Source organism: Orycteropus afer, unplaced genomic scaffold (genome assembly GCF_000298275.1).
Source record: "Orycteropus afer afer isolate SDZICR_OR568_19922 unplaced genomic scaffold, OryAfe1.0 scaffold00247, whole genome shotgun sequence".
In the NCBI taxonomy this organism is placed as follows: domain Eukaryota; kingdom Metazoa; phylum Chordata; class Mammalia; order Tubulidentata; family Orycteropodidae; genus Orycteropus; species Orycteropus afer.
In genome coordinates, this window is record NW_006921834.1 from 4,128,478 (window position 1) to 4,135,713 (window position 7,236).

Here is a 7,236-nt window from a genome sequence, read left to right on the forward strand (position 1 = left end):
AAACCCACCAGCCACTCCTCAGAAGGAAGGTTGGGCAATCTACTTCTGTAGTGATATCATCTTGGAAACCCAAGGAGGGGTCACTGTGAGTGGTATCCAACTTGATAGCAGGGCGTTTTTGTTTTTTGGGGCTGCTCTGCAGGTGCTTTCAGGGTGATGGAGAGATGGCACACACTCAAGGGCATACATTTCAGGGAAGAGAAACCTTTGGACCAATGCTAAAAAGTGACTGGAATGGACAGATCAAACAAGGAGGGCTTCCTGGAGGGGAAGGAAAGTTTTGTCAACTAATGAGAAAGATGGGCACATAGATTCCTGGAGAGAAAATTTAAATCACACCATTATAGTTGGTTTAGACTCAGGTTTTGTGTGTTTATTGTGGTGAGGGTGTGGGAGGTCTCAGATTTTTTTAAAGTGAGTAGTGGGGCTGGATGGGAGCTCTGATGATGTAACAGTTAAACAACTGGCTGGGCTGTTAACGAAAAGGTTGGCAGTTGGAACACATCCAGTGGCTCTCAGAAGAAAGACCTAGCAATCTACTTCCATAAAGATTACAGCCAAGAAAACCCTATGGAGCAATTCAACTCTGTTATATGACTCCACTGTCACTATGACTCCGTGGCATTCAACGCCAATAGCAACAGGTCAGCTTTTCAATCAGTATTGTGTTCCAGGTCTGTGTGTGGAGGATCTTCACCCGTACAGCCCTCAGGGCAAATGGGTATGGTCTTGGAGGGTAGGGTCTCAGAGGGCAGCACCTTGGGCCCAAAGCAATCACCTCTATTTATCTCACCATGCCATACAGTTGTTAAGAAGTTCCTCTTCTATGTGTGTCAGGATGCAATAAACCTTGGGAGGTACAAGAGCCTATGAATCTAGAATCATAGTCTGTTGGGCTTTCTGCTTCAAAGATCCCCTCAGAGGTCACTGCTGTCATCACTGTGGGTATTAGAAATAAAGCCCTGGGAGTTATTGGGGTTCTGTTCCTGCCCTGCCCGAGCCAGTCACTGTTACACTCAGACTAGAACCATTGGTTCTAAACCTTGTGGGTCATGGACCTCTCTGAAATCTGATGAAAGCCATAGATGCTTTCCCCTGAATAGTGTACAGAGTTATTGTGCATGTTCAGAGGCTCATGCCTGAAGCCCAACATTGGACTTCTTAGGCTGTGGGTCTCAGATTAAGAGCCCCTGGACCAGATGGCCCCTGACACCCTTCCCAGTGCTGATGCCTTTCCCAAAAGACCAAGAGAATTCCCAAAAGGGGTTGAGGTGGAGGGGTGAAGAAAACACAAACTATTTGTGAAATCACTCCCTCCAAGGTCACTGAGCAGGTGTGTCACTGACTTCTGGAGTCATCAGCCCTGGCTTTGCTGGGCTATGAGGCTTGAGTGCTAGATGCTAGGTGAAGGGCCCCAGAGGCCAACTGGATTTGCTACTGAGGGGACAGAGATAAGGTGCCTTGGCTGGGGTGTTGAGGAAGGCAGAGAGAGCAATCAAGGATCCATTCTGATGTCATCCTGTCCTGGCTGCAACTTACCTACTTGAGAAGTGGAGAGATCATTTGTCATCTGGGACTTAATTAAGCACAGGGGTGAATGTGCTCTTGCTTTAGGACCAAGTCTGGAGATTCCTTTGAAGCTCAAGAGGGGAAATCACGAAGATAGAACTAGAGGTGATTGTTAACTTCAGTTTCATAGGTCAGAGTTCAGGACATGGTCAAGATACTAGAATGGACAGGTGAATGGGAGGAGGACCCATCTCATCATGGAAGGCTTTGGTTGGTGAGCAGCCCAGGAGTGGGAGGGAGCATCACACCATCAGGGAGGGAAAAATATCTGGTTCAGTTGCTCTGTGTGACCTCCATTGAAGTTCTGTCTAAGGTGTGAGTCATTTGGCTGGTGATGCTCATGCTCATGTGGTCACTTCACGTGGCTTATCATTTCCATTCACGACTCCCTTTGAAATTTCATTCTGGTGCTCACTCCTACTGGAAGTCTTCCTGGGGCCCCAGGCTTGGTGGAGTACCCATCTTCTGGGTTCCTGCAGCACCCAGTGCCCACGTCCACCATGGTACTTCCTCATGTAATTGAGGTGGTCTTTCTGTGAGCCTGGTTTCATCACCAGACTGGGGCTCCCCAAGGGCAAGGGTAGCCTTATTTCTCTCTGGGCTTAGCAACTGATAGATACTTAAGGGAGGTTCACCTAATAGAGACACCAAGAAGATGACGTTTTTATGATCCTTCTTTCCAGCACAAATATGTTTAAAAGTTGTTTGGGGTAGCAGAGAAGAGACCAGAGAAACCATATTCCTGGACTTTGCTCCCAGCCTTTCCCAATATACAGGAAGCAGCACCAGGTATAAAGATAGAAAGAGCTTTCTGGAGCCAACAAGGGAGTGGAGAGAACTTATGTTCCATTTGACTGGCCAAGAGTAAGCCTGGGGAACTTGGACCTTGAGGAAGATGCCCTCTTTTTGGCTGAATAATATTCCATTGCATGTATATACCATATATTGTATATCCATTCATCTGTTGATGGACACTTGAGCTATTTTCACCTTTTGGCTATTGAGAAGAATACTACAATGAACAGCGGTGTACAAGTAACTATTTGATTCCTGATTTCAAATATTTTGTGTATATACCTAGGATGGGGATTGAAGCTCTGGTGGTGGAGTGCCCAAGGCATTTGACTGCTAACCAGAAGGCTGGAGGTTCAAACCCACCAGCCACTCCTCAGAAGGAAGATTGGGCAATCTACTTCTGTAGCAATACTGCCTCGGAAACCCAAGGAGGGTTTGCTATGAGTCGGATCCCGCTCTATGGCAGTGAGTTTGGTCTTTTTTTTTAAATGATAATTTTGTGTTTAACTTTTTGGGGAACTGCCAAACAGTTTTCCATGGTTGCTGTTATGGATTGAATTACCGCCTTCCAAAATATGTGTTGTAGTTCCTAACCTCTGTGCCTGTGATTAAAATCCCATTTGAGAATAAATTGTCTTTGTTATGTTAATGAGACAGGATTAGTGTAGGGTGTATCTTGAGTCAATCTCTTTTGACATATAGAAGAGATTAAGCAAGTGAGCAGAGCAGAGATGTGGGAAGAGAGATACCAAGCCACACGAAGATATCCCAGGAGCAGAAGCTCAATGAGACAAAGACTTTCCTCCAGAGCCAACAAAGAAATCCTTCACCTAGAGGGGGCCTCCTGAATTTGGATTTCTGGCCTCTGAAACTGTGAAAAATATATTTCTACTGGTTAAAGCCACCCATTTGTGTTATTTCTATTAGAGAAGCACTGGAGAACTAAGACAGTGGCTTTACCATTTTACATTCCCATCAGCAATGTATGAAGATTCCAATTTTTTCACATCCTCACCAACACTTGCTATTTTCTATTTTTTATAGCATCAAAATATTTAGTAAATGGTACAAATAGACATCAAACAATCAGATTAGTTGTCAGCCAGGGACAGCTGGGACAGCTGTGCCGGTCTATCCTTCCTTGACAGCTGTGCTCACAGAGCCCTGCACATATATATGCACTCATCCTCATCCTCTAATATGTCTCTCATTTGAATATGGCTATCAGCTGGCAAGCAACACTCACTTTTCTTTTCTTTTGTTTACTTTTATTGTGGTGAGGACATGCACACCAAGACATTCACCAACATAACAACTTCCAATTTTACTGCTCAGCAACACTCACTTTTCATGCAACAAGGCCTGGAGTCTAGGACCATGGAAGTGGAGAGCACTGCCCAGATTTGAAAGGAACTCTGAGATAATTTTAGAGTTGTGGGATACAGACAGCACCTAGACAGCAGAGTTTGTACAGAAGGCTCAGTCTGATCCTGGGTTAAATCGGGAGTGCTCAGGGAGGTTTCCTAGGGGACATGTGTCTTTGTTTACCTTAAAGGATAAACCAAGGCTGCCTTGATGGGCAGGAGGCTGGAATAACAGCCCGGAGCATGAAATCAAGGCAAAGCAAGATATGTTTGAGAAACATTTAATCATCTACATAAGCATCCTCCATCTCATCCTGACCCAAGTCCTGAAAATATATTTATTTATTTTCTTCAAAAGAGCAAAGAAGTCTTAGAAGAGGGATAAAGAATCAGGCCTGCTGGAATAGAGGGTCTGTGTCAGCAAGGAAAGAGTATGTGAGAAGTCAAACCTGGAAAAAGTGCCTTGCAGGATGGGCTGAAGGGGTCAAGTTGCCAGATCGAGGGTGGGTGGTATCTGTGGAAGACTGTCCAAGAGGTTACTGCAAAACTTCCAGAAGGAGTGAGTGTGGGGTGCAGCCTGGGCCATGGCTCTGGTGAAGGGTACAGAGGATACAGAAAGAGAGGGCAGGTAAATTTTGAGGGTGGGAAAACCTGGAAGAATGGGAGTAGTTATGTGAGCTGTCATGGGATTAAGGATCCCATTTGGGATAGAAGGTAATAAACTTAGAGTTAGATGCTGGAGGGAGAGGTGAGAATAGAAACCAGAGTTTGTAGGAGGTTAGAGTTGGACATGTACTTCTGGGATGATAGGTACCTGCATTATACATTCATACATGAGAAAGCTGATATAGGGTAGAGGCTAGGAGCACAATCTGCAGCCAGATCACCTAGGTTTGAGTTTTGCTTTAAATCTTGGCTCAGCTACTCACTCCCTAGCTATGCAACCTTGGGCAAGTTACTTAACCTCCTTGTGCCTCACTATCTTCATCTGTAAGATGGGGATAATAATAGTACCTACCTCATAGGGTGTTGTGAGAATTAAATGAGTTAATATGTGTAAAAAGTGCTTACAACAGTGCCTGGTGCAGAGTTAGTACTGTGTAAGTATTAGCTACTCTTACTGTTATCATCATTATTATTATTTACAAAGGGCCTCCCTTCCACCTCAGGGAGTAGGTGGAACAGGTATGAGCATCCCCCTTTTGGATATGAGGAAACAGGCTTAGGAAGTTATGAGACCTGCCCCCAGTCACAAGGCTCACAAGTGGCTGAGGCAGGACATGACCTGGGTGTTCAGAGTCCCAGGCCCATGCACTTCACTGGAGACTTGGGGATGAGGCTGGAGGAGGAAGACGACCAGCAAAGCTCAAAGGAGAGCTCCCAGCTAGGGAACTGAGGGAGGAGAAAGTGAGGAGGACAGGGTGGCTCAGAAGGCACCTCTATGGCAAAAAGGTGGGATAGGGCAGGGCTGAGGCCTGGTAGGACAGCCTTCCTCTGCCCTTTATACCCCAACTCCTCCAGGTGAGCTCACTTTTGGCCTTGTCACGTGCAAACTTGCTGAATTGCTCTCCTGTGCCCAGATTAGTAGCTCTGATTATTCTGAGTCCCCTGGGGGAAGGATGGAGGCTGCATCCCATCAAACTGGCCCCAGGCTGAGCTCCCTGCTTGGTTGAAACTGCAGCAGGTAGAGACAGAGCAAGGGGACTTCATAGGACATGCTTATTTCCTGGATTCATCTGCTGAGGAAAGCTGGCAGGTTCTGGGCTGATGTCATCCAAATAGCCCAGCTCATTCTCGCTAATTTTGGAGACAATTACTTGCTCAGAGAACCATCTGCCCCTCTTTCAGTGCCTCCAGCCTCTCCTAAATCCTGTCCACACAGCAGCTGGGTTCTGGGTCCTTGAAATATGTCCTGTTCAGGCCCTCCGTGGTTCATAAGCCCACAATGGCTCCCTATTACCTGCTGTATCCAGTACACAATCTGGGATCAAGGGTTGCCCTTCACTTGTAATTGCTCAAGGCTGGTCCCCTCCTCTCCTCACAAATGACCTGCCTCTTGCCAGCAGGACTATTTTTTCCATTCCTCACTGCCAGTCCTCCCAAGCTTTCTTTCCCTAAAAGGCTAGAATCCAACCACCTCCTCCAGGCAGCCCATGTAGATTCAGCATCCCGGGCTCTTGCCTCTCCTCTGTGCATTCCTGCTCCCCCCTGCCACACCACCCAGCAATGGTTACCCTCTTGGATTGTACTAAATTACCTCTTATTTCTCTCTGTGAGCCCTTCTCTCTTGAGGCTTATAGGAACCTAGAACAATGAAAGGGGAGAACAAATATGCAAACTGGGGCCATGGAATCACAAACAAATATGTCAAACTGATCATTATTATAGCTGTAGAAACAAAAATACAAATAAAACTACTATATGTATGTTGTGCTGTGGTGGCTTGTGTGTTGTTAGGATGGTGGAAGCTATCCTGCTGGTATTTCATGTATCAACAGGGTCACCCATGGTGGATAGGTTTCTGTGAGCTTCCAGACTAAGGTAGACTAGAAAGAAAGGCTTGCTGATCTCCTTCTGAAAATTAGCCAATCAAAACCCTAAGGATCACAACAGAACTCTGTCCAATATAGTACTGGAAAATGAACCCCCTTGATTGGAAGACACTCAAAATACACAGCATCTTCTATACCAACAATGGTGCCAGGGACATTTCATTCTGTTATATATGGGGTCACCATGAGTTGGAGCTGACTTGTGGACAACTAATGACAATAAATCCAAGGGCCATACAAAGGTAATTTATTTAATAAGCATTTTCCTTTACTGTCTGAGCTAGATGCCCCTGGTGTCTTGGTGGTTTGATTTTCCAATCTGACACCTCACTCCACCCTCCCACCCCCATTTCACAGACGACTCAGCTGCAACTCAGAGAAGTCAATGCCTTGCCAAGTGTTGCTAGAAGTGAATTTCTTCATAGAAAGCTAAGCGATCCTGTGAATGGTATGAGGGGAAGATGAAGCTGGAACATAGAAGCTCATATCCTGTCTCCCCCACCAGTCCCTGAAGTTTCCGAGGCAGTATCACTATGGAAGTAGATTGCCCAACCTTCCTTCCGAGGAGTGGCTGGTGGGTTTGAACCCCCAGCTTTCTGGTTAGCAGTCAGATGCCTTAAGCACTGAGCCACCAAAGGCTTAGGTGGCCTAGACTAAACAACTACTGTCCCCCCCTTTCTCCCTTCAGCAAAACACAAGCCCCACCTAGGCCCACCCTTCCTGTGGGTGGCCCAGAACTCTCCTCCTTTCTCCTCTATCATGGTCCTCATCAAAAACACTGGGTGTTTCATTCCTAATGGCCAGTATCTGATTAACTAATTCACACTAAGGTCTTAATGACTTGTTAATAGCTTGGTGGGATGCTTCCCCCAGGGACACCTGCATTTGGAAAAACACAGAGACTAACTTCTTTGAGGGTTGTTGTTATTTGCCATAGAGTTGGACCTAATCATAGC